General features: G+C 36.8%; 1 protein-coding gene across 12 annotated transcripts in view; it reads right to left on the bottom strand.

Moving 5' to 3' along the window:
* The window catches only part of NRXN1 (neurexin 1), a 1,108,907-nt gene that overhangs the window by 488,841 nt on the left and 597,251 nt on the right, over positions 1-22,815 (bottom strand). The window lies entirely within an intron of this gene.

Here is a 22,815-nt window from a genome sequence, read left to right as displayed (position 1 = left end):
AAAAAACAGTTGATAAATACTCTACTGATAATTAGAACATGGAGAACTCCTATCCCTGGGGGCATTGTTGCTACATATGCTCTAAACTTCCATGAAACCCTGAAGAAGGAAAAATAGCAATAAGGATAAATTTGCAAAATATTTTCTAAAATAGATCTCCTGTTGGCCTCTTCTATGGACACAGTGCATTCTGTTATTATTTGCACGTTGCCCAATTTGGCTACAGAAATTGTTACTTCCATTGTCATCATGGAAAGTTGCCAGAGCTACTCAAAGTAGCCTGTCACTGGAGGGCTATGCCTGTATATAAAGTAATACCTCACAGTTTGCAGGGTCCCATCTGGGTTCTAATGGCTAGCTTAAAACAAAACATAATTACGTCAGTAAGACCAGTGGCTCTCTTGTCCTACTAAAAGATTAAGATCAGACACGGTGAAGAAAACTTCAACATGAGAAGATGCAGCATGGAAATAACCAAGATTGTAGTTCGAGGTAGACTACTGGTCAGTAAAATTAATAGATGTATGTCTCTAAACCTTGCTGGCTGCCTCAATATTAGGTGATAAAACCTAAATCTACAAGGAAAGACAGAGCCATATCCTTTAGAGGATGTCACAGATAGTAAGTGTTGGGTAGCCAGCGATATGTTAAGTTCTGGAACATAAAGAATTATAAGACATGCTCATTGCTTCAAGGAGCTCCAAGGTCTACTTGGAGGAAACCATAGCCAACAAAATGGAAGAACATATGAACACAAGAGTGCATGTGAAATATAATGTTGTAGGTGCTACAGCAGCTCTGACAGAGGCAGATAGCCTGATATGTAATGCAGTTGGAAAAGCCTGACTCCTAGTAAATTCTATATGTGTATCTATAATAATAATTAAATATCACCTTTATATTATTACATGTTATATATTTACATATTACATATCATGGACATAATATTATTACTGAAAGCACATTAAGTGCTAGCTCTTTTCGATCATAGACTCACCATATTACAGATTAAATTAATTACCATGAAATTTGAGATTAAAAATTTAAGACTAGGCATTTTATAAAAGGTCTCATAGCTAGTAAGTTAGCAGATCTTGGATTTGAAATTGTGCCCAAAGATTTCAAAATTCACATGACTATAGAGATCAAGAAAGGATTTATGGAGGAAGTGACAGTTCAACTCATCTTCAAGAATTATCAGGATTTGCTTACTTGGAAGGATAATAGCAGGGCATTTCAGGCAAGGATGCCAATATCAGCAATGGCAATAAGGCAGGGAGTAGGATGACATATAAAAAGCATGAGGAGATAAGTGTCTAGAGAGGGGGAAAGCTAAGAGGGCAAAGGGAGAGTCAAGTTTCCAGATGACATAGGGCTAGAATCTCCAGAGATTCTTACAGATGGACTTAAGGTTGGAGGGGAGATGCTGAGGCTATGTATAAAACTGAGGCTTCAAACCTGATGAATCTAGTTTTCTGAAACCAAATCTGACTACAATTTGTGCATTTCTATTTTTAGAAAACACAAAAGTAAAACTGATTATATCGCTGCCCTCATAGAATGAAGAGAGACAATATCCAAGATAAATACTAAAATAGATAATTGGATAAATGTTAAGATTTAAAAGAGCTGAAGGCAGGGAAGGGGGGTAAGGTGTATCTGGTGGGTGATGTGTAATTTTATATAGGATGGTCAGGAAAGGCCTCATTGAGAGGCCAATGCTTAAACAAAAAAGGATTCATTTTCCCTCAGCATTCCTATTGCATGAATACCCCTCCCTCCAATGTGGTTTGGACTATCACTAACAAATATCCCGTATTTTCTTTATGAGTAATTGTTTCCCTTTGGGATCATGTTTTTAAGAAAGCACATGTATATAACTTTCAACCTATCATGATCTTTATATATAAGCTTATGCAATGGTTTTATAATTATTCAAATGAAATTTTTCATTTGTTTTTGATGTAAGAAGTTTAAAGTTACTCCATTATGGTGCAGGGGAACAAAAGAATCTAAAATAGATTTAACATGATTCCATTTCGCCACAACTCTTCATTAAGGATACTCTCTCTTGTTTTTCAATTTTTAATTTTTTACAGACACTTTCATATAGTTTTTATGCAATCTAAACACAGAGACTATCACCGAATTTCTAGATCTTTTGATTTTTTTAGATTTGTACCTTTTCTTCTACAGAATTCTAGAATTTTTTTTTTTTTTTTCCATCAGAGCACCATGGAAGACTATATATCACTTAAGGAATGTAAGAAATTTACAGAATGACAACTCTTATTATTCAGGTCAAGTAAACACTTTTTCTTAAATTTTGCCACCAGTCTCAATGGCCCTTAATTTATAGATTAGCTACTTGTGTGGTAAATGGAATTTTAGCCTTTTTTAATTATCTGTTTCCATTTATTCTTTATTTTTTCTAATTAGAACACTATTCTGCCATAAGAAAAGATGAAAGAGTGCCATTTGTGATAAGATGGATGGATCTTGAGATTTTTATGCTAAGCAAAGTAAGTCAGACAGAAAATGTCAAGAACCATATGATTTCACTGATATGTGGGATATAAAACTGAAAGCAACAAAGGAACAAGATAAACAAACAAACAAAAAAAACCTGATAGACATAGACAATAGTTTAGTGGTTACCAAAGGGTAAGGGGAGGGGTGGTAAACGAGGGTAAACGGGATCAAATACATGGTGATGGAAGGAGAACTGACTCTGGGTGGTGAACATATGATGTTGTCACACAGGAGACCCTGCTTGCTGCGCCATTTGTCACGCGGGGTTTCAGCTCCCGCTCCCCACATAAGAACGCAGGATATGGCTAGGCCAAAAAGGAACACCCACGGAGCCATAGGTAGGGAAGTCACACCACTATGGTCTCACTGGAGGCTGGGTTCACAAAACATGTGACCTGCTGTCTGCTTTGCTGCCAACTGACTGACTCTCCTCCATGCTAGCTGCAATCCGCTCTTGCTAGCTCAGCCACCATCTTCTTGCTAGCCCCCGTTTTCTGCTAGTGTAGCCACGGCAGTTATATTAGTGGCCAATGGCTTACGGGTTACAGCTGACAGCCAACTAGCCACAGCTGATGGCCATCCAATCACAGTTGATGGCCATTTATTACCAGAGCCAGCACCTTTCTATGTGAGGCCGAGAGCCTGGAAACTGCTTTCTGGGGCTTTGGCCCCACAATGTGATATATAAATGATGTATTACAGGATTGTACACCTGAAGCCTATGTAATTTTACTAATCGTTGTCCCTCCAATAAACTTTAATTAAAAAAATAGCTTAATGAAAAACAAGGATTTAAGCTTGAATCGATAGAATTGTGTTTCTTCCATCTTTTAAAAATGAAAAATTTATGAAGTTTCCAATGATACAAAACGTTTAACAAAGTTTATTTTACTATAACATAAAATCCACCATCATCATTTTAATTGGGACAATTGTCATTTGTTTTCTCTAGCTGTCAGTGGAGAAGATGGAAAAACACTATGTGTTTTCCAAGAGTCTACTAGGAAAAGAATGGGGTTGTGCATTTTATTCAAACCCTCACTCCATGGAAAAGACAAATTGTCCGTACAACCAGACAATAAATGATTTGATGTAAATAAATTATTTTAAGTGTTGCAGGTGGGAAAAACAGGGAAGACCTCATATAGAGGCAGAACGGTCATTTATTTTTTTGGTCTTACGGTAAAATGTCAAATTAAGGAAAAAAATATTGTGAATTTACAAAATCTTATATAAAAAAAGATTGTCCATCAGGATCTGATTTGGTGGTTTCCTGCCCCTAAGGCTGATATACCTACTACTCAAGTTTGTGGTGTCAAAAAACTTGGTAAAAATCATGAGATGATATGATAAAACATCAGCTCTTTCTAACCAATGTTAAAGGTTTACATGTATCCATCGCTGCAGTGATACTGCTACCTTTTTAAGGCAGCATGGTGTAGTTTTTATGAACAAGGACCTTAGAATCATACATCATGGGTTCAAATCTCAGCTCTGCCACTTAATAGTATATGATCCTAGGCCAGTTGCTTGATCTCTCTGTGCCTTGGTTATATTATCCATACAACGATGATAATACTGGTACCTATAAATACTAGCACAGTGACTAGCACATAGTAGGACTTACATGTTGTCTATCATTGCTATTATTTCTACGGACTATAAAGCAGAAATATCAGAAGACCCATTGTTTAAACACTTCTAATCAAAGGCAAATGATACCACACAATTACTTAAAATTTCTTTTTGAAAAATTTTCTCAAATATATTCCTATAGTTGAAGTTTCAAATTATATAGTTTATCCCACCAGATAAATTGAGACATTATTTACTAACATGAGGGAAAATGGAGGAAAGGGAGATATGGGAGAGAGGGAAGAGATGGGGAGAGAGAAGGAAGTACTAAGAGTTAAGTTTAAAACATGTGAAGCTCAAGATACCTGTGGGATATCCAAATAGGAATGTTAAATATAATTTTGTTTGCCAAAATCTGAATAGAGCGGGTCTGGGCTAAAGGTAGAAAATGAGAGTCACTTGGCGTAAAGGTAGCATTTAAAGCCATGGGAATTGCTGAGACAGATAACTTAGATATTAAAGTTATTAAATGAGGAGACCTCTGAAATCAAGAACTGAGTCACTTCAACACTTAGGAGATAGGTAGAGCAGTAGAACTAGAAGATACCTAAATAAGAGAAGTCACAGGCAGAGGAGAACCAGGCGTGTGTGCAGTGTCACAGTCAGACAATGCTTCTATTAATAGAACAAGGGAGTCATCAAACATCAAAGCCAACTGAGAGATTAAGATGATAATTGAAAAAAAATAGGATTTGACAGTGTGAAGGTTATTGGTGCTCTTAGAAAGCAGTTTTGGCTGAGTTCTGTTCGGGAAGCCAGGATGGAGTGGGTTGAATAGTGAATGGGGATTGTAGTTATCATGAAAAAACATTTCCAGAGTCTGCCTGTGAAAGAGAGCCCAGAAAAAATGGGCATAAGATGGATGTTAGGTCAAGAGAAAAAGCTTCGGTTTATTTAAGATTAGTATAATCCAATAAATTATGTAGATTATTCAAGGGGAGTGAGGAGAATAATTAAAAGACTCAGTCCTTAAGTAGATAAGCTTGATAAGACAGTAAAAACAACTCTAAGTGTAATATGAAGAGAAGAAAGTAGAGACATTGGGAATATGAGAGATAAACTGTTCTTATACCAGTTCTAACTTTGTCTTCAAGTATGGCCTTCAGTCATGCAGAAATGGGGGCCAAGCCCTAGGTCATTTGCGGATTTGTGTGAGGACAATTCACAGTCACTGTTCTATAGTTGTTTGTTGGCCCAAGCGCTGGAGCCTCGCTTGGTAGCAAAATTATGTCATGTGATAGACTGGAAAGTGAACTGGTCTGAGAATTAGAATTCCAGGGGCCCTAGTTTGAGATGTACCTCTAAATCAATATTTGATCTTGGGCTAAGCATTTGAAAAGTTCTGAATCTCAGCTTTTTCTTTTGTAGAAGGAGACTTATATACATTATTTAGAATGACTAATAAGTGATTGATGTCACTCTATTTTATTGTAGAACTTAAACAGAGTCTTCAAAATTGCGAATAATATGTCACAGTCAAAATAGTTACATATATACTTATTTTGCGTTCACAGACTACATGTGTTAAACCCTTTAGCCTTTCAACCTGCCTTTTATAAAATCTGACCTCAGTTATCTGTGGCATGTTTTCAATTTCCTAACACTATGTTATTTAGAAATTAAAAATATATATTTTATTACTTGAGTGTTTAATCACAAAAATGTGTCTGGGACATAAAATATGGAATTAAACATAAAAGTCAATTTGAATTTTTGGAACTCTGGATGGACTCCTTTTGAGGAGAAAACAACACGGCTACCCAAAACATGTTCATGAAGGATTTTCTACCTCTTCTTCCACTGTTTTTGTGATTTTTAAGTATGTCATGTACATTTCTACAAAATGAAAACAGAATCAAAGATGTGTGATGAGGCTTTTCTTTCTTTCCTGGCAAAAATATTTGGTCTTAGACAACTTAGTGTGTAATAAAAGACATTTAATTTTAGCTGTGGGGTATCCATTTTCTGTTGCACAAAAAATAAGTATACATAAAAGTAATAAAATCTCGTGGAAAACAGTGTGGGACAGAGCTGCCTGACTTTAATTTTCTGAAATGCAAGGGGATGCAATTAACTCCCGGGTTGTGATTAGCCTGTTGGAAGCTGAGTCCCCTCAGCAAATTACGGCATCCACAGAACCTATAATGGTGTCATACTCAGTATTATTTATTTGTCGTCTGATTTACGGCCCTGAAGATGAAGTCATGGGACTTACGGATTAATAATGAAACAAAGCCAAGTTCAAATTGCAGCTCTGTCCCTGCTCTAATTATGTGCCTGCCCACTAGCTTTTTTAAAAGTAGATATTTTCCAGGACTACACAGTGAAAGTACTTGCCTCAGGAGCAATATTTAAGGGAACACCAAAAACCTAGTAAGTGAGATAAATATATTTTAAAGCAATATTTAAAAATAAAAACTAATGTTGCAAACATCAACATTACTTCACGATGAACAAGCGGCCAAAATTTTAAAGAAAGATAGAATCAATAGCAGTGGTGTGCTGAGCTATATTGGAGTCAGAGACAAAAAGGAAAACAGTAATATCGATGTCTTGATTTAAAGTTTTGATATATTGTTCATCATAGATTTTCCTTATACTATTTTTTTAGTTTTTCAAATATTGTACTATTAATGTGTTTTTAGTGCCCCCTTGAATTTTGCACCCAGATGATTGCCTCACTTGCTTCACCCTAGTCTCAGCCTTTCATTCTACCACCGAAAGAGCTGGCACATCGAAATCACAGTACCCATGATTTGCTTCTGTTGCCACCATAGAAGCACAGTTCCTTTTAGATGCCAATGACTATTTACCCCACCATGTTAGCTTCCTTTTATTTTCTATAAAAGGGTTTATCCATGTCCTGCTCCAGAAAATTCCTTCTGGTGTGGCCGTCAATATTTCAAATAACCAAAACAAAGTACTACATCAGAGGAGAGATACACAGCATTTTCAAGGACAATAAATTCCATATTTTTTTGCTCAAAATCAAGCAATAGTTACAAGGAAGGCAGTTGCAAAGAAATAAAATTTTTCAACTGGAAGAAGTCAGTAAATCTCTCTGCGCATCTGCCTAACAGATGTACTAACAGCTTCTGTCCATTTAATTCCTGGAGCACAAAAGGAACAAATGACTGCAGTCAAAGAAAAACAATTTATAAGGAGACTGTCTAACCTCAAAAAGCAAGGAAACCAAAGTCCAAACTCTGTGATATCTGGGATCCACTTGAGTTCTTCTCTCAATTTGTGAACCACTTTCCTTTCCAGCACTTAATTTGAGTTAAAATTTTACAATTTGGGGGATTATTTGATCAGTTTCTGATGCTCCAACTAGACTTCAAGCAGAACGAGGGGACAATCCATGACTTCTGTTTGCTTATCCTTGTACTCTCCACTGGGAGCGAATCTCTTCAATGTAGATGGATGAGAATAAGTGTCAATCTCAAGCAATGACATGTGAAAGGAGTTTCACAGCAAATAAGCAATGAGTGACAGGGAAAACAAGCTTATATTAATGTGAGAACACTTCTGGGACTCCTTGTACCTTGAAATTGTCAAGAGATTTCCTAAAGAGAAGGCCACCCAGAATTAGGGCAAATCTTACTCTTTGCCATGTCTTTTCTCCACTGGATCTGCCGGAGATAGATTCAGGAACCACTGGCACTGACATTCTGTACTTCCTAATCCTTTGAAATTGATACAAGAAAATCTTACATGAATGTCAAGGCCTAACTGAAGTTACTCTTCACTCGTGAAGCCTATGGGGCATCTCAAAGGACAGCTCTGTTTACATTAAGGATTTTCTTTGTTTTTGTTTTTAAAAAATAATCAGGACCATCAGTTGGTCTCCATTAAAAATATATTTCTCTAATCCTTACCTTTATGGGTGCTAAGAGATAAGTAGTGAGAATTAGAAGTCACACAGTGAGCAGGGAATATTACATAGCTATAGATTTTTTTTTTCATTCCCTAAATCTACTATCTATCCTGCTTATGGCTTTTTACAATTGAAATAAAAATCTCACCACGAATGAAATAGAGAACTTCACTAATTTCCATTCAACAATGATGGTAGAAGGCCCCGTGGGTTATTAAGTCTTAGAGATGTGTGAACAAACATGATAATAAGCAAGTAAAGTGTATCATAAAATACACTGTGTTCGTTTATTGTGACAACTGGGGTGTAATTATACTAGGAAATGTACTGCACTTTAGTCAGTGAAAGTAATAAAATCTGAACACCAGGAGACCTTTTCCTAGTCTGTGCTATTAAACTACTTTTGAGGAGAAGGTGAACAATCTAAAAATACAGGAGGGATGTTCACTTTTATAGATTAGCAAAGCGGGGGTTCGATTCTCTTGTAGTCTAATAAATAAAATCTCTCTGGTTTTTCCTCATTACTTGTGAATATAGAACTAAAGAACATTTCCCTCCATTCCTGGGTAATTATAATGCCTAAATTTGTGTGGATTACTTATGCTATTCATCTCCCTTTCTCCCCCCAATTAAGGAAATAAGAAAACACACACACACACACACCATTGTATTGGAAGTGCCTCTACAGGCTGTACAAAAGCAGGAGAAAATTTATAGAAAGATAAGGAGACAAAGGGACCCCGGAGATGACAACGTTACAAGATGATGAGAAAGTGTAACGATTAAAGTATTAATGGAGGTCACTTGGAAAATTGAAAGGAACGTGTAATTTCAGATTAGGAAACCCTGGGCTTCGCAGAGTGAACTGCTATTCGGGGAAACTGTAGTTAATTGAATTTTATGACACTTTTTATGAAAATTAAAATGCATATCTTTTACTACCCTAATAGTTTTATTGCTACTGTGAGATTTATGTGCAATGATATACCAAAAAAGCATATGCAACAATTCACTAAAGAGCACCGGAGTGGATTTCTACAGTTTCCTTTTGTGCTTTGGCAGGCGACAATCACGATCGTAATTACATGATTGGAGCCACCTGCCAACTCAATGAACAGGACCACGTGGCTCCACATAAAGTAGAAGCGATTCTCACATTAAAAAGAAAATGAGTGTTAAATCAGAGGGACCTGCAGGGACAACCTAGGGAAAGCTGGGTATTTATTTTTTCCTGAGCACCAAATGACTGACTCTTACATTATCCCATTTACTGGCCCAGAAAGAAGCAGTGATTGCCAAGACCTTTCTGGTTTCACTAGACTCTCCAATGAAACGTCTGCATTCTGAGTTGCTTGGGAGAGGGCTGGGGAATTCAGACCTCTTATGGGCACAGTAAATCCTAGATTTTAGATTGTAGAGCTTAGTCCTTCCAGTGCATTAAAGCAGGAAGAAGGATTGGACTCACTTTGATAAAACTGTTGCTTTGGCAGGCATTAAGCCTGCTGAACCACAAGAGATTACCAAGCCCACGTGATGTGGAAACGGTGACATCAAGAAGGTAAATATGGATTGCATTTTGCAAATGAGGAATTCTGATTTTACTGAGCAAGTTAACCTAGGCATGTGTATGTAACGTTTTGGTCTGAATTCCTTTAAATATCACTTTCTAAGAGAAGTCTTCCCTTACTTCCTTAAGTCAGCTTAGTTACTCCTTGCTCTACCCTAGTTACACGTTTCTGTTAGAGCATGCTTCTCACACTTCAGTGTACGCATGTATCACCTGGGATATTGTTAAATGCAGATTCTGATTCAGTAGGTGTGTAGGGGAACAGCAGGCCTGTGAGTTTGCATCTCTAATGAGCTCGGGGGTGCTGCTGGTCCTCAGAACACATTCTGAAAAGCAAAGTATTAAAGCACTTCTTAAATAATAATGATCTGTATATGTACCAGTCGTTTCCTCTTGTCTATGAGCTCCTTAAAAGTAAAGGAAAGGACAGCGTTGCAATATATATCAATTATAGAATGTCTGCTACTTTGGGTGTACAGTAAATATCTCACCATATATTATTACCTGTAACTCTCAAAACAGTCCTGTAGGATCTGTAAGCATAGTCCCATTTTACAGATGGAGAAGTCAAGTCCCCTATACATTAATCAACTTGGCTATGGCCACACATAGAATGCAATCAGAATGCAATTCTGAACCTATGTGCCTCCAAAGTCTGTTACCTTTCCACTGCAGCCACAACCTCCTCTTGTTTACTTCTGTACACACGGAGACTAGAGGAGCATCCAGAAAAGTGTTCAACAGATATGTTTGGATCTGTGAGTACTTTGTCTATAGATTCACATTTGCTCATATTATCTCCTTTGTGTGGAATGCCCTCCCTGGTTCCCTCTACCTAGTTGAGTTTCTATTTCCATCACTTCCATGTAACCAGCCCACTTGCCTGCTCTTCTGAATTCACTCATATAGCAATTGTTTGCACCACACAATCAGCACTTCAGTTGCTAATGATCTTGTTAACAATATAGTTGACTCATTCCACAAATGTTTATTGAGTATGCATCTACTAAGCACCAGGCACTGTTGTAAGCCCGTGTAATAAGTCATGCACCAAAACAGACAACACCCCTTGCTGCCTTGTGTCTTGGGAATCATCTCCCCAACTAAAACAGAACCTCCTTTGGGACAGGACCCAGTCATTTCAGTTTCCATATTTCTCCAAGTGTTTTGTAACATAGTAAATGCACAATTAATAATAGTCTCGATTTAGATCATTTGCCGTGTAAATATGTTTCTAACCCATATGAGATTTTTGAGGCCTATTTTCTTACCAGTGACCCTTGGAACTTGGAATGACACTTTCACACTGGTTTTCATTTCCCACCAGCAGTGCTTCACATCAGAAGCAGAGGTATTAAAGTCTCCTACACAGACAAGTACCAGCCAGAGAGATAGAATACTCTAAAATTAAATCATAGTACTTTCCAGCAAAAGGAAAGTATCTATTCAGAAGTATAGAAATTACAGGTGGAAGAGGAAACTTTTTGTAAGGTTAGGCTCACTGCCAAAGATGATCCTTTCCTCCGTTATACACCAGAACTATAGACCAGAAACTGGATGCTGGAAAAGCAAAAATCACATGCTTATCATTTCATGATTTTTTTTTTTCAACAACATCAAATTGGCACTATCTTAAACAGGAAAAAAAAAAAAAAAAGAAAAACTTGCATTTCCCTGGGTTATCCAGAATGTTTCATATTCTACTTCATAAGAAAAACAAAAACAACAACGAAAAACATCATTTTTAAAGTCTGCACATTCACTGAAGGTATACAAAGATTTCCTTTTTTAAGCTGCAGCTTTCATGAAGTTTCACTATATGTTGGGCACATGTATTCCTGTGTGTCAGTATAGAATGCAACCTGCCGATGAGTGACTTGGAAGGGAAAAAGGACTAAGTTTGCCCTGTATCAGTTCTTCCTCATTGTCACAATGTCTTAACCTTGGGAAATCTGAAATGTTAATTCACCTTGTGTATGTTCAAAATCATTTGAAGTAGAAGTAAAGAATGCATATAAATTCTCTCAATTTGACTATTTTATACAACACTGAGAAACTGCATAATGCAATCTGCAGACCATGAAATTTTAAGTGAAACAAGCCTGAATTCTTATTAACATGTAACATGGGAATACTTCTTCACCTTATATACATCTTTTGTACAACTGATGTTGCAATTCTTCTTATGCAAGGATGCTTTGAAAAGAAATAAATTTAGTATAAAAACCCCAGAAAATAGATGTTCAATTAGTAGCTGTATTCTTGATCATATTAACAATTATATACCCTTAATGATATTACCGGGATTTTTAAAATCATCAAAAATATTACATTTAAGTACCAATAAGAATTACATTTAGCATTTAGCTAAGCAAGTACACAGACCTGAGCCCTGCAGCAGTAAAATTTTCACCTTCAAACAAGTTTGATGTAAGTAAATATCTGAAAGGAGCTATAAATAAATAGCTATATACAAACATGAAAGAAACAAATAGCTAAAGTTTCTGCCTTGTGTTACAGGATTGATTCAAAGTTTCCTTTCTCAAAACAGGAAGACATCCCATTAATCAGATTTCCTTTTCCAAGTTCTTCCTTTTTATAGGATTTGGCAGGAAAGGTCTTTGGCTAAGATATACTCTAAGATTAGTGTGGTGTGACTGAGCTGTAGGCTGTAGCCTAGAAGAGCCTGAGACATGAATAAAAATAGGTCCAAGGGTTGAGGAAAAAGAAGAGGAAGAATATAGTGACAATGAATCACAGACTCTTGGAGCTCTTGGAACCTTCAACACAGGGAAAACCAAATGTTTCATTTTATATTGAGGAAACTGAGGCCCACAAAACTCAAGTGTCTTGCTCACGGTCGCATACGGCTGAAGATTGTCAAGTATGGATCTTCTGTGAGTGAAGAAAAAGAACTATGAAGATCTTACTAGATATGGGGTATTTATTAATGAGAAGGGAAATTGTATCTGGGGAATTCCTAGGGAACAGGGATCACATTGATTTAGCAGGGTAGGTAAAGATATGGAACATTTTAGGCAATGAAAAAGGATTCCATGTAAAGGATGTACCATTTCATATGAAAGACATTTTGGACATTGGTTCAATTGACAGAAGGTTTTTCTAAGTTAAAATTCATTTGCAGATTTGAATATTTTATTTCCTAATCTCTACTAATTATCCTAGAATTATTCCAAAGAACCCCAAAGGATAAGAATAGAGGAATGTGCCCTTGGATTTACTTATTCTCCTCATATTGTAGGAAATATGTTGCCTTGAACTAGATTTTTCACAGCATGAATAGTGTGAATGGGACTTTTCAAACATTCTTAAGGTTGTCAGTCAACTGGGGAGGCTGATAATCAAAATGAAAATTTGTTATTTCTTTCATATCACCATGTAAGAAACATCCAAAATTGTAACAAAACTGTCTCATAAATCTAGTCACGATATTTTACTTACTTATTTTTTTTTTTCAGACAGAACTTCCTTTATCCCATTAAATGAAGTTTCTTGTTATCTGGAAAGCACTGAACTAAGAAGATTCCTTTAGAGATCATCTAGTCTAATAATTCTCAAACTTAGGTGTGTATCAGGAATATCTGGAAGCTCTTAAAATACATACTTTCTACCCAACGGTTTCTAATTCAGAAGGTCTGGAATATGAGAATATGCATTTGTCACCAATTTGCAGGTTATGTTGGCACTGCTGGTCCAAGACCCATATTTTGGGAACCTCTGACTTAGTCCAGCCCCTTGATTTTACTACTTCTTTTTTGATTTAGGTAGACAAATTCTAGTATCCGGAATTTATTTTTTAAACTTTGTTTTCTCAACCTACCTAACGACCAAGCAAGTTCTATTTCTGATGTCCATCTCTATGGACTTGGCAGACCAAATGTGGTTTAGCTTTAGATAGAAAATATTCATAATCCTATCAAGCCCATATTAGGCAAATTCTCCTAAAATACTGAATGAAACCAATTAGGCCAAGTGAGCCTCTTGTACTTGGCATTTGTGTATACAACTGTACCACCCTCATCATCTTTATTCTGGAAAGGAAAATACCAAAATATTACTAATCCCATCTACATAACACTAAAGGGGCATTTGGCTCCTCTGGAGCTGTTGCAAAGGCAACGTCTGTAGAATTCTCTCAAAGAATATCAGTGAACTAAATCAAGGCACACAAGTGATGGGCTATTGTAAGAGAAATAGTATCATTTTCTCCCCAGAAAGCTTACATTCTTACTAAAAAAAAAACACCCCAACATAGCAAATCTTAGCTTAGTTGAAAAAGATCACATAAGCAGTGTAACATCTCATAATAATGTGATTATTCCTGAAGGTTGACCAGCTAATTAATGAGAAAAACGTAAATTGAACAAAAATAGTTATCTGGAAAACAATCAAATGTCCCAGAATTTGTTAAATTTAATGTGATAGCGTACAAAGCTGGACTTTGGCACAATTTGAAAAAAATAGAAAGAGATGTTTCTAAACCCATCACCCATGGTGTGTGCCCATGCGCTTGCATACATCCTTATATCCCGCCCAACAGACACACACATCTTTACTCAAAGCCCTTTCTTTCTTGCTAAATAAGACTCTAATTCTACAGGGATCTTTACTATCAGGAAGAAACACAATGAAAACTGCGTTTACAGTAACGTGATAAAACATAACACATTACCCCTGTCTGATGTTAAACATCTGTATATTTTCTTAAAGAAACTGTACGGATGGGGACACACATCAGTTAACTTATAAATTATGAACTGGATGATTATGATCTGTCAATGTAGGTTTATCAATTGTAACAACTGCACCACTCTGTGTGGGGTGTTCATAGTGGGAGAGGCTATGCATGTGTGCGGGCAGGGGACATATGGGAAATTTCTGTACCTTCCTATTAATTTGCTTTGAACCTAAAACTGCTCTAAAAAAATAAAGTCTTAAAACAGGAAACTAATGGAGATTTCAAAACACCGATCTTAAAATATTACTGAACATTTAATATGTGCTAGACACTGTGAGAAATAATACCAAAAATAGAAGAATGGGATGAAAATATAGTCAGGAAATACAGGCATGCACACATAAAAAGACATCTGTTAGAGGGTAAATGTTTGGAGACTCAGAAGCAGAAGAAATCACCTGCTAACAGAGGACGGTTCTGCTCTGGATAAACTTGATTTGAGCTGGGTCATCTCCATGTACTACATCTAACTGCTTCTGTGGAGTGGAAGTCAGGGAGGGGGCTGTGGGCAAGCGGGATGAGGGAGTCGTTCAGCAGAACTGAAGGCACAGAAAGCATTCAGTGACTACACCAGTGTGTCTCTCTCTGTATCTAAGAGTGGATGTCCGAGCACACAAGAAATAAAGCACGCTGCATGCAGAGTTGTGTTTGTTGAGCAAGACTGTGGAGAACCTTAAATGTAGAATCAAAAAAATGCAAGAATGCCAAGGAAATAAATGTCAACAAAACCCATTCACAACATTAGAAAAAAGAAATACCAGGGTTGGGGAGAGAGGATTTTCCAGCTGCCCTTAAAACCATAAATAACAGCTAGTTCTAAAGAGCTACTTCATTTGGTTTCACACCCCTATGACTTTCAGGGACTCAGCTAAAACTCTGAGGATGGTTATCATCCCATGTGTAGGCCCTGAATTCCAGAAGAGAGGTTGCATTCCCGGGCAGCAGCCTCTCCTACTGCACTGCATAGATCCATTTTCATTTCGGGAGCTTTAATTTTCAGAACCTTAGTTTTTTATCTTTTGCACTTCCACGACACTGAACATGCTTCCAGGTTTTGATTTACAGAATTATTGTCACTGTCAATAAAAGGAATGAGCCTGACACACTAAAATCCAGTTTAATTACTTCTGCGAGGTCTCCCGCGGCTGAGAGGAAATGTTATTTCTCTAACACTTTGCTGTTTTTAATTTAGTAAAATGGAACACTTGCCCCGAATAGGACCTCAGAGAGCAGATTTATCATTGATGTCGTGGAAGGTGGACCCCACAGTTTCAGCAACAGTGTCTTACTCTGAGGGTGCAATGACTACCCGGATTCACATCTACGGATTTAGATTCCTTCATGTTGGGCATTCGAGTGACCATCAAGAATTTGACGCAGAAACCCGGCTGGGATATTTATGCATCATGTCATGACCTGGAGAAGCTTTGCAAACATATTCCAAGGCCTGCCGTTACTCGACACAGTTCCTGATGTCAGTAGTTCCCTGAGCTGCTGGAATCCAGATGAGGCCTTGAAAGCTTCCCAATAGGAGATGCCAAATATCAAAATATACACTGTACCATTAGAGTTAAGAAACCAAGCAAAATGCAGCCTTTATTTTTCACTACATATTCCATCTGTTTCTCTCCCTAAAGGATCATGTGGTATATATATTTATAAGAAGCATTCACACCTATGCGAACAATTTCCACTGTCTTTGTCAAAAGCAGCCTCTTCCTTGTTTGCGACCCACTTTTTTTTTTCTTTTTAGCATCTTTCTATATCAGCTCATTCTTTTATGAAACCTTGTTTCATTCCAAACTAATTTCAAGTTAAGAAACACCTTTGTACCTTCCTATCTCAACAAATCCTGGGGAGGCTAAGCCTCAAGCTCTATAGGGCATTTTCTGAAATATGTGAGAATTTAGATCATTAGGGTCATTAAAATCATATACTCCAAAATACCCAGAGCTAACAGATCACCATTGTATTTTATGCTGCTGTAGAATGCTCCCAAAGAAGTAACAATGTATAAACAGCACTGAGCTGCAGCAGAGACCATAATTCCTCCCTATAAAAGAATCCTACACTTTTTAATTGCTACAGTAAATCTCATTAAAGACCCAGAATCCTTTGTTCAGGGAAGGAAGAAGGGTCACCGGGCAAGGCACATTTCCTTTACAATAATACATACATATATATATATATATATATATATATATATATATATATATATATTTTTTTTTTTTTTTTTTTTTTTTTTCATGAATAAAATTATTCCTTAAGGTAAGCTCAATGTTATTTTTATTATGACCTTTTTCTGGACTCTGCACATATCTCCTGAGCTTTCTTTCCTTTCCCTACAAATACAAGGGCCCCTGAGTCTTCACTATTAATCTTGTGATTTTTCATGCTCTGGCTTCATGCATTACCTCGTTCCCCTCACGCATCTTCCAACAACCTTTGAAGACCACACTGCCAACCTCTGACTTCGTTTTTTGCTTCTTTCTGCCTCAGCATTTGTACACAGCGAAAACTGAGATATAATCAACGTAATGAAACACTTGGTACACATTCACTGGTCGGTACAATTCTGAATCTTAGCTGCTCATTTCACATAATACACATTGTGAATATGATTCAAGAGAAAGGAACTTGGGACATATTTCGCCTGATTTCGTTATGAAATATTAAATTATTGTTTTCAAGAAACTCAGGCTGTCATAGAAAATTAACAGGAAATTCCCATCTTTCTTTCATAATCAGTACCTTTTTCTAACAGAACTGGAAGTTAATGACAGTGCGTATGCCTTAGACAGCTATGAATTTTTAACTCATCTTTAGAAGTGGCAACTGAGCAGTTGAAGGGTAGAGCATGTTTCATGCAACATAATTCTTAAAATTAAACATAAGAATCAAGGATCAGATGAGGATGGGAGAAAATTCACAATGTTAAATGCCACTCATCACGAACTTGTCTAGGGAATTTCAACTACACTGATGCAATCTATCCCTCCATGCCAGGAACTGTGGATGCAAATAAGAGCATGGGCTTGAAGTTAGACTTACGTTCATAGTCTTTCTGTGCCAATTAGTAGCCATTTTTAGCTCCAAGAAGTTATTCAAACAATCCATGCCTCAATATCCTCATTTGTAAATTGAAAACAACATTTTTTGAAGTTCATTGAAAAGGTTAAGACTTATAACATGTGAATGGCATGCACACACACACTATTAATTAGCACTAAAATATGGTATTACCTACATAAAAGTATTTTGTAGTTCTTCTTATGCACTACGTAGGCATATGCACAGCAACAAAGGATATAAAAAAACGTATTTCCCAAAGTCTAAACTAATTATTTAACATCTTCTACTACTTCTTTAAAAAACTACTCATGATAATGTGATTCCATAAAGTTGGATAATTATTTACCATTTTCCTTTCTTTACATATCTTCTTGATTAATAAATGGACACTAAATTAGTCATCATTTAAACATATTTAGTATTATGCAGGATTCTGAGAATGGACTATGATTAATCTTCATTCTGTTCCCAGGGGCTTTAAGTGCATTATTTCTGGGGAAGTAAAATCCATTTAAAAACTAAAAGTAAACCTCAAGGCCTCAAGTTCCAAAAATTCGCACCTCAGATTCAGGCAGTCTCCTCCGCACCCCCGACCAGCTTGGATTCTGCCCCTGCTGTGTTGCTATGGCTGGACGGCAAAGTGAGAAATCTGAGCATCATGTACTCACACAGGAAGAAAATTATTCAGATGCAGCCTATGTCACAGAACTCTTTGAAATGCCGTCTGGTGAGAATTGGAACCATTGCCATCCCTTAAGACGAGTTAATCAAGGGGACTGGCGAAACTTCTCTCAGTGGAGCATTGGTGGAGTTGGGCTCTATGGGGTTATGACAGTACTAGCACAGTAGTGAAAAAACTGAAGGCCACCTCCGTATTTACAGCAGACCTACGATGAAGAACACTAACATAAGAGCCAAACCAACGTCCAAACAGAATTTTAAGCAGGCCAGAAAAATTAGAGCACTAGCAGGCAAAAACAAAAATTTCGATTGGGCTTTCTTTCTTAACTTCTGGGGCCAAATTGATACCATTTACGCAGAGTAAAAAAGGCTATGTAGAATCATAGGTTATTCAGATGCTGAAAAATACAGGTGACTAATCTGGATAGTTCAAATACACTAACACTCTACTCCACTTTTGTGTCCCCCCCCCACTTACATTTTCTTCTGTAGATACAGCTTAAAGCTGTCATTTGACTGCCCAATTTCAATATGAAAATACCGATACTTCCTTTTCTGCATCTAGTTTTATGTATGATGCCTATTACCAACCAGAGAAACAAAGACACATTTATATGAAATAGAAGATAGCACTTCTATAACACAGTGCATTTCTCTGTCATACATTATGCCTTCCTTTCTATCTTTTATTGCATTTTGACTCAATATGAACAATATTTTAATCCTTTATGGTTTAACCTAAGAAAGGTCTGACCCTATTTCCCCAGATATAGTTTTTCTAAGGCATTATCTGTAAATATTGCTTATGAATTACTTTAAGCAAATTAAGGGCTGTCATTTAGAACTGCTTGAATGATTCAAGGTTAATAGGATTCATCATACTCCAAATGAGGAACTGGTTGTGGACATAGTTATTTTCTAAATTTTATTCAGCCCTAAATGGTGTCAGCAGCAAATCAGGTTTAATGCTACTGGCAGCTCTAAATGGGAGAGAAATAATGTTACTTTAATCCAAATTGTTTGTGTTGTTTTGTTTTGTGTATGCTCTGATTCAACTCCAGTAGTTCTGATACTGATGCTCAGATATTGGGTATTGAATTCTCTTTCAAACAACAAAAGAAGGTGAGAAACAAAGCTGAAGATACTTTTAAATGTCATGGTACCAAGACACAATAAATGTATTTCATCTTTGTTTCAGTGAATGTTTCTAATTCTCATATACAAGATATAATGAATTCTTATCAGAAAGATTTTCTTTTGGCACAGTTTAGAATTCTGAAAATAGTCTTTTGATGGCAATGCCCATACTCTCCTACTACCAAAATCATAGCGCTATGATGGATTGTTCCCTTATGGTAACAGACACCATTGAAGCTGAACTGTAATTTGGCGCACAACATTTCTATACTAATGTAATGTGACAATGTTATTATGTTTGCTATTTTCCATGTGATCATAGCCATATTCATCTTCTGCAATCTGACATTAAATGAACCAATGTGGTTACATTCTATTCTGGTCCACAGGGTGAAAGCAGAAAAGGCCGGTTGCAGCACAGCGGTATGACGATGGTGCCTGGGTGTGCAAGAAAGTGTAGATGATCTGTAGATTTTATATAATGAATATAAACTCTTAGCACAGACCCGGCACAGAGCAAACACTGACTGAGCGGTTACACCCAAGAGAAAGTTCACAAATAGCTACAACATGTGGTAAGTACAAAAACTGTTGCTGTGAGATTTCAGAAGAGGGAAAGGCAAGGCTCAGCTCAGAAGACAAGGGAAGTTTCCATGGGATGAAACAGTTTAAGTCGAGATTGAAAATGAAATCATAGTTCTTCAAGCTGATATGCTGACAGGAATACATTCCAGGAGGAATGAGGACATTCCCTAAGAGGAGAAGTCAGCACAGGCAATGGTGAGGAGAGTGAGAAAGTGTCAGGTTGGTCAGAAAGAGCTAAGTAAGTTAGTTGGTGGTGACATGACTATGGATAACATTCTGTGACAGATAAGGATGAACATGAATGTTAGGATCAGACCATGGAAACTCATGAACTCCATATTGATGAACTTGGAGAGTATTATTGGCCATTGATGGGTACCAGAAATCTTTATATAAGAGTTATGCACCTAGCCAATGTTGACTTAGTGAATTATTATCACCAATTGTATGCAACTCGATGTGCAAAAAACACTGGGTGCATGAGCCAAAATGTAAAGGACTATTGTCCATGGGAAAAGTGTGTAGTCTTACAGGGAGATAAGACCAAACATAAGTAACTATAAGAAGAAAGTGATGGCTGATAAAACAGCATAAACAAAATTCTACAGAAGTCAGAGGAGGAAAATCATTGCCTCTGGTGAGGAGAATCAGGAAGAGCTGGCTGGTGATAATTAAACTACTAGGGAAAACAGGAAGAACAAAACTGGTAAGGAGGCACAGGATGAATTGGAGGAAGAAGGAATAAGACATGAGAAACTCAACCAGGAGATTACAACCATAGGCCAGAAAAATCATATTGGAGACCTCAAATATAGTTTTGATATGGAAGACTGAGGTGAGTACACTACCCTACTATTACTACTACTACTACTACTAGTATTACACACACACACACACACACACCACAATACAAGGTAATTGTTATTTGTCAATAAGTAGGTCACATAGATGCCACTTTTCCAGGGAAGAACAGGTTTCACAAACACTTTTATTTCGAAGTAGGGTTTGGCATCATTTTGCCTAAGTGCTTCTTTTTTGAAAGATTCCTGTAAGTTCATTAATTAGTATAATTTATCCAAGATTACACTTACAAGCTAAAAGGTATTCCCCTCTTCCCATTGTTAATTATATCTCCAGGTGAACATAAATAAAATTTTGTAGTTACTTTTACCCACTCTATGAAACTTAGACAGATAATATTTAGAAGGCCTGCTGTGGGGGATGGGGTGTCTCATTTGCCATGTGGTGTGTTCTTGCCCCTTTTAAAAAGTTTTGTTTCTATTTCCTTTTGTCATCTATGCAGTTGAAGGTTGCAGTCACAGAATTGATGAATAAATACCCAAGCTGGTGATGAAAATTTCATTAAGAAATAAAATGTCCTAAATGGCTTTATTCCAAAACAAAACGAAATAAAACAAAACAACAACAACAACAAAAACATGTCAACCTCTATAAAGAAAAGGAGTTTGTTAAAATCCCAGGAAGCACACTAATTCTATTTGTGCAACTTACAGAAAAACAGTGAGCTGTAGACATACGAAGTAGAAAAGTATTTTGATTAATTTAAAAAGTAAAGAAAACGTAGCGTGCTACTCTTATTGCCATATCAATTGCATGTCCTCAAGGCAGTGGTTACTATTGTACCTTCTACAAATTATGGTTGATATGAAAATAAGGTTTGTTTTTAAATATTGATTTGTACCTACATATCCTCATCACCAAAACTCCAATGTAAAAACCAAGAAACTTTCGCATTTCCAGAAAACCCACTAAGAGGTAATGATTTAATCAAAATGCATGTATTCTGAGAGCCCTCCAAAGTAATTTTAATGCTGATTTGTGCAAGAGGCATATCAGATGCATTTGTTGGATGACATTTACCTTATTTATAAGAAAATAACAAATAGCCTTATCATTGCCATCACTACTACGTATCACCCAAGAGCAGCATTCCAATAATTTTCTGTAAAATGATTTGAAGACAGCATGAGGTTTAAAGTAAGGTCTTGCTGTTCCTTTAGGAACTGTCTAGCAAATACATACAGGAAATTGTGTTATTCATACTTAACTGGTATATGAGGATACACAATCTGACACAACCAAATGGCAACTGTTTTATAAAACATGGAAACTAGATTAAGCAAAGTTTGGCAGAGAAAGTTCTTTAGCAAAATGAAAAACATTCTCATGCAAAAAAAGCTCTCTCAGCTACCACATGTAGTCATACATCTGTCAGGATCATACTCAAGATTAAAAGTTTGCCATAATAAAATCATAACAAATTATCAGCCTTCTGGCTGTCCTTGAAACACAAGTTTATGTTATTTTCCATGGGGCGGGAGCAAATGCAGGGAGTCACCGTTCTACAGGTATATGTACATGTTCTTATCAAAAGCATACATAAGGTTTTTTTATGTGCTTTGTTTTATGTGCATGTAAGTATTTACTGAATCTTTACATAGGTATATAACCTCAAATGGAGTTACTGTTTGTAAGTGTGATTTGATTTATAGAAACAGTGTCTGCAAATATGTGAGAGTGTGAATACCTGTTTGTTGCTCCAAGTTTACTTGTGATTCAAAGAAGATGTCACTGGCAGGATGGAGACTAAATATTTCTCCATCTATGGGGCTGTGATCTTTGGAGGTCTTTTCCAAGTACTACTTTTTACTTTGTATTAGTTGCTTACTCTTCCTACATTCTGTAGTTTGGATAGGAAACTTGGAGATAGCCGGGGAATTGTACTATATTTCTAGGCTGCAACATCTCAGTTCAATGAAATAGTTCAGTTTGACCCCATCTTCAGTGTTGTGATACACATAGCTACAGACATGAATAGAGAGTCTTAAATACACAAAGGTCAAAATGAACAAACCCTAGTCTTTCTTTAAATCTATATACTCCAGCACAGCCTTTGCCTGGAAGCCCAAGCCTTCAATCAGACCATTGCCCACACCATCATCTTAGAGC

Source organism: Rhinolophus hipposideros (genome assembly GCF_964194185.1).
Source record: "Rhinolophus hipposideros genome assembly, chromosome: 12".
NCBI classification, from domain to species: domain Eukaryota; kingdom Metazoa; phylum Chordata; class Mammalia; order Chiroptera; family Rhinolophidae; genus Rhinolophus; species Rhinolophus hipposideros.
The sequence above is the reverse complement of the archived record's forward strand: the minus strand, read 5'-3'. Positions and strand labels throughout refer to the sequence as shown.